Below are 6,000 nucleotides of genomic sequence, written 5' to 3'. Positions count from 1 at the left end.
TCGATTCCTGGTCAGGGCGCATGCCCGGGTTGCAGGCTCGATCCCCAGTTGGGGGCGTGCAGGAGGCAGCCGATCAATGACTCTCTCATCATTGATGTTTCTATCTCTCTCTCCCTCTTCTTTCCTCTCTCTGAAATCAATAAAGATACATTTTAAAAAAAGAAAAGAAATAAGTAGCAGGGGTGGTGGGGGGATGCTATCCTGGCATTAATTGAGTTAGTGTTGTCAAAAAAGATGTAATTAGAAGATTTGCCTAGATAGCCCCAACATTTACAAAGATGTTTATCCCTCCAGGAGAAAGAAGCTATATATCTTAAGTAAAATATACAACTTGACAAAAATAAAGTTTCCTATATAGAACTGAGTCATACACATGACAATTTGTAATAAACTGAATACAAAAATCATTCTGTTCATTTACACCTGCCACCCAGAATACCTACTGGAACCAAGCTTTCAAAAGTGAAAGACCAATTGGCCAACTTCCCAAGTCATACAGCGCCTTAATGTTAATCATCACATAGCTACATAGCTTCACTGCCTATTCCCAAAGCACACAAAATAAAGCATGGTCTAGTTCCTGATCAACACTGCTACTGAAATTCTTTCCTGTAAACTATTTTCCAAATGCCCCATGTAAGTAAGAGTCATTCCATTTTTGCCAATTGATTAGTCTGGAACCAAACAAATTGACCATCAATAAGCGATGCCTATGTCTGATGTATTTGGAAGGTAGCCAGACCACACACACACACACACACACACACACACACACACACACGGAAAAATAATTAACTGAACATCTGTTATTTTCTTTCAAATTTGGGCTTGGTTAAAAGGACACAAAGTACACAGCAACAACCAGCTGCTGACAAGCAAAGTTCAGCGAATATTTTAAGTCTGTGCCAAAATGTGTACTTCCTCTTCCTCTGTAACATTTAAAGGTGAAATATATACATCACAAAGTGTGTAAGAAAGACTCTTCATTGTGGAATATAATCTTAATTAAGATATGCTAAATTTGTGTGCTAGTGTGAAAATACGTGCTACTAGAACCAAGTTTTATCTTTAAAGATAAGAATTCACCCCTGGGAATTCAGTCTGATGCCAGCAACCAAGACTTTTTAGATTTTGCATCTAGACTTTAACAGGCCACTGCAGACAGGAGACAGGCCCCTAATTAACACATTTTAGCTATCTAACCTTTAATGTCTGAGGTTGTACTTTGTCACTTTTATTGCCTTTCCATTTTTTGGCCGCTCAGCTGAAAATGCAGGAATTAACACGTGTATACTCTGAGAGATACTGGCAAATTAACCAAGGTACTTCTTGACATTTCATAGCATAAACAGCAGTCTATTTATTTATTTATACTAATATTTGCAGCTCTTACTGTGTACCCAGCATGGTCTCTGTGGATATAATTATGCACAAGACACAATCCTTTCCCCACAGAAGTTACCATACAGCAAACAATAAGCAAGTATTTTCATCTCAAATAACTAAGTAATAGAGTTTTGTACAAAGGGGGAAGATTTTTACAGCTCCTTTTTCATTTATCAATTTGGGGATATGCCTAGAGGTGTTAAGCTTTGCTAAATACCAACCAGAGTCAGGAAACTCTATCTGTGGGATTCCAGTAGGGAAACTATGCTAGGCATTTGCAAATGAAAATGTGAACACCTAGTAGCTAACATTAAAACTTCTTCTAGTAGTAGAGGCATGTTTCTGAGGCATGCAGGAATCCAAGTATAGGGAATACCATCAACCTTATGAGAATTTAGTAACTGTCATGGTGTATAAAATGAGAAAAAAGGGGTGATATGAAAATGTTTTACAGTATTTAAGACAAAAATTTAGAACCCTCAAGACATAGTCAATTTCTGTTCTAATCATATAATCATAGCTTTTGCCCAATTACATTCAACATCAGTTTTCACCAAGTTGGAATACACTCAATGATAAGTTTTAATATTTTCCTAATTGGTTAATTATTGCCCATACCCCGAGGACATAAGGCAAATAGCTCTCTTCGACAGTTGTCCCAACAACATTAAAGACCTCAGCTTTTAAACACAATAGAATAACAAGGACCAGATTTACTTTCCCATTTTAAACAAATATAAAACTAGACAAAGTATAATTACACAGATGACAGAGTTTGTAGAAAAGGACATCAAATCATCTATGACAATACTACATGTATTCAAAAAGGTAGACAAAAGCATAGGCGTTATGAGGAGAGAAATGGAAGATAGAAAAAAGACCCAAATATAACTTTTAGAGATGAAATATATAATAGCTAAGGCACCCCCCCCCATGTATGAAATTAACAGCAAATTAGATACTGCAGAAGAAACAAATGGTGAACTTGAAGACCTAGCAATGGAAACTATTTGAAATAAAACGGGGGGGGGGGGAGGGGGAGACTGAAAAAAGTAAACATCAGTAAGTGGCCTTAGTAAGCTGTACAACAAGGTCAAGCAGCCTACTGTATTTGTAATCGGAGTCCCAGAAAAGGTAGGTCAAGGAAGGGACTAGAAAAGTTATTTGAAAAAATGGCCAGAATTTTCTAAATTTAATGAAAACTACAAACTCACAGATTAAGAAGCTCAACAACCCCCAAGCAGAAAACATGAAGGAACCCACATTAAGGCATAACATAAACCAATTACTGGAAACCAGTAATAAAGAGAATGCTACATATAGAGGAACAGGCTATGTTAGTCAGCTCTAGCTTCCATAACAAAATGCCATGGACTGGGTGGCTTAAGCCATGGAATTTTATTTTTTCTCAGTTCTGTAAACCCAAGAGAAATAAAAACAAAACAAGCAAAAAGATAACCAAAAAGCCAATAATAGAGATAAAATAAAATCATAAAAAACACAGCCCAAAAGAAGGCAGGAACAGAAGAAAAAGGTAAAAAAGGACAGATGGAAAAAACAAAACAAATAGGAAGATGGTTTCTCTCCACTGACTGGGTTCCTCCAAAATTCATATGTTAAAACTTAATCCTCAGTGTGATGGTATTTGGAGGTGAGACCTTTGGGAGGTAATTAATTAGATTATGAAGGTGGAGCCCTTGTAAATGTGATTAGTCCCCTATGAAAGATGCCCCAGAAAGTTTCCTGCCCTCTTCCACCATGTGAGGACACAGTGAAAAGATAGCAGTTTATGGACCAGGAAGTGGGTCCTCACTAGACACTTTGATGTTGGACTTCCCAGACTCCAGAAGTGTGAAAAATAAATTCCTGTAGTTTATAAGCCACCCAGTCTACAGTATTTTGTTAGAGTTGCCTTAACTAAGATGGTGGTAGATTTAAAACCAACCATTTGATAATTAAGTATAACTGGGCTAAACACCCAATATAAAAGGCAGAGATTATCAGATGGGATGAAAAGCAAAACCCAACAATATGCTGTTTTCAGGTGACCCACTTTAAATATAAAGACACGTAAGTTAAAGGAAAGAAAAATACATAATATGCTAAAATAAATTTTATAAAAGCTGAGTAGCTCTAATCAATATCAAAGTGGATTACAGAACAAAGAAAATCACCGGGGATCAAAAAACTCATTTCATAAAGATAAGCAATTCATCAAGACTTAAAAATCCTAAATATTTATGTATCTAATAACAGAGTTTTAAAGTACATGAAACAAAACCTGATAGAACTGAAAGGAGAAATAATGACTGCACAACTATAGCTGGAGACTTCACATCCTCTGCTCAGCACCGTCCTTCCTTTTTTGCTTAACAAAAGTTAAGTGCATTTTGTTCTGGACAGTCTTCCTTCGTTTCTACTCAACTCTTTGTACAAACAATAAACAATGTTTCCTCTCTGAATTAGCATGTTAGAGATGCAAAGGAGAATAAAAAAACAAAAGAAAAGAAAAAATAGCCCAATTGGAAAGAGAAAACCAAGGGACAACATAGTGTGTGAGATAGCTTTGAGTAATTAGGAGGTTGTCAGTCCATTTTCATGCTATACACCCAATCTCTGTATTTTTAGGAATGGTGTTTTAAAGATTCTAAGAGTCATGAGGAAAGAGACCAGTGTCTTCTTCTGCAATGCCCATAATACATAGCATGTATCAAGTATATAGAGTAATGATTAATTACAATAGGTTTAGATTTTTTTTTTTTAATTGAGTTTGATGGATGGCTGTGGAACCTTGAAAGTTACTTGATCTCTCTGGCACCCTATTTCACTATTTGCAAAATAAGGACAATAGTATTATATCCATTTCTTAGGGCTGCCATACAAATCACCACTAACCAGGTGGCTTTATAAAAAAACACAGAAATGTGTCATCTCATGGTTCTGGAGGCCAGACATCCAAAACCCAGGTGTCTGCAGGGCTGTGCTCCCTCTGAAGTCTCTCGGGAAGAATCCTTCCTCGCCTCTTCCAGCCTCTAGTGGGCCTGGGTGTTCCTTGGCTTTTTCCATTGCTAATAAAGTGCTCATACAGGGATGCTGATTTGGTCTTTTGGGAGCAACATAAATACATTTAGGGTTATGTTCTACATGACAATAAACGATGCCCAGGGACCCAAAAATCTGTAGTGTAGCCATGTGAGGTTTAAGTGAAAGAACTTTTTGTTACAGAGCAAATCTATATGCTAAGTCTATATGGTTTGTCTCATTATTAGGTCAAAACTCCTACAGTATCATGCTTGGGAAAACTTTAGGGACTTGTGGAAGGTAAATACATAATGGACATCAGTGACCACTTGCTCTCTCATAGACTGTTATAAAGAATCTGACTACATTTCTTGATGTTTTACTGCTGACAGTATGTAGGCCTTAGTCTTCCTTTTGCCGCACGTCTGAGCAAAATGGTAAGAGACCAGTGTCTTCTTCTGCAATGCCCATAATACATAGCCAGTCCTCCCTACTTTGGCACCAGTGGAAGATTCAAACCACAAAAGGCCCTGCTCTCAGCCTGCCCCACAAGTGTCCTGTTCTCTCAAGACATTTTTGGACCAGCTTGGGAGGCCTCCCATGCTTTCCCCCAAAAGCCTCATTATAGTAACCCTTTCCACACCTTCTTGGTATGTGTGGAGCGTCATCGGTCTCAGCGTTTGTATTCAGTTTTGCATGGAGTCCATGCCATTCCTGTGGGATGGCCATCACACAGGCACTCATCCTAGCATTCTACATGTGCTTCCCACTCTACAGTCAGGGAAACTGAGAAACAGGGCAAGTGGCCACAAGCTGCACAGTGAGCATGCTGTCAACAAAGACAGCATTCTGTGCCTAAACCATGATCATCGTGGTGGTCAGCAGCATCGTGATGATGATGTACCTCTTTGCTATTGAAAGTATATTATAAAGACACCGCAGGGGTTTTTAAAGGCTATTTCAAAATATCATAGAAGAGCCTTGCCTTAGTTATCTGGTAATTCAGGCTACTGTTTGGTTAGACTAATGCATTAAACAATGAGTGTTAGGATTCAGCTCTAGAAAGCTAAGGCTGGTCAATTTGGCACTAGAAGGAATTGTTTCAGGAATGTCTCCTTTGACCGTCTCCTGGTATTAGGTGGCCCCAGCAATCGGCACACTTTATCTAGATAAAGAAACAGAGGACTCTATTTCACATGTCTTTCCAAAAGAGGCGGATGAGCCACAAATTAAAGAATGTGTCACATAGTTACAAGGTTGATTTGCTGTTATGGAAGAATCCAATGGGCAAAGGATCCTCATGAAGCCTTCCTGGAATTTTGGCAGTAGGAGGACGTAGATTATATGGGATCCTCTACAAGTAGAACAAAACAGTGAAAAATGCATAAAAAGCAGAGAGCAGTCATGCTTAAGTTACCCACAGGGGCAATCAGGAGTTCCTTTGGGAGAAACCTCTACTTTTTTTTCATCTTTTACAGTACTATGATAACATTGAAAACCAAAGTGTGCAGTAGTGGTTAGCATGTCTATAAAGATGTGATAAAGGACAGTTAAAGGTATTTAAAAAATAAAAAATAAAGATAGAAAAAAAGC

At 38.0% G+C, this 6,000-nt stretch overlaps 1 pseudogene across 1 annotated transcript in view; it reads left to right on the top strand.

Moving 5' to 3' along the window:
• The first annotated feature begins 5,269 nt into the window (after positions 1–5,269).
• The window catches only part of LOC308556235 (translationally-controlled tumor protein pseudogene), a 50,113-nt pseudogene continuing 49,382 nt past the window's right edge, over positions 5,270–6,000 (top strand). The window contains exon 1 of the transcript in view: positions 5,270–5,327. The product of the transcript in view is annotated as a translationally-controlled tumor protein pseudogene (transcript). The remainder of the gene's footprint in view (positions 5,328–6,000) is intronic.

The sequence above is a fragment of the Miniopterus schreibersii genome (assembly GCF_964146895.1).
Source record: "Miniopterus schreibersii genome assembly, chromosome: 4".
Classification (NCBI taxonomy): Eukaryota; Metazoa; Chordata; class Mammalia; order Chiroptera; family Miniopteridae; genus Miniopterus; species Miniopterus schreibersii.
The sequence above is the reverse complement of the archived record's forward strand: the minus strand, read 5'-3'. Positions and strand labels throughout refer to the sequence as shown.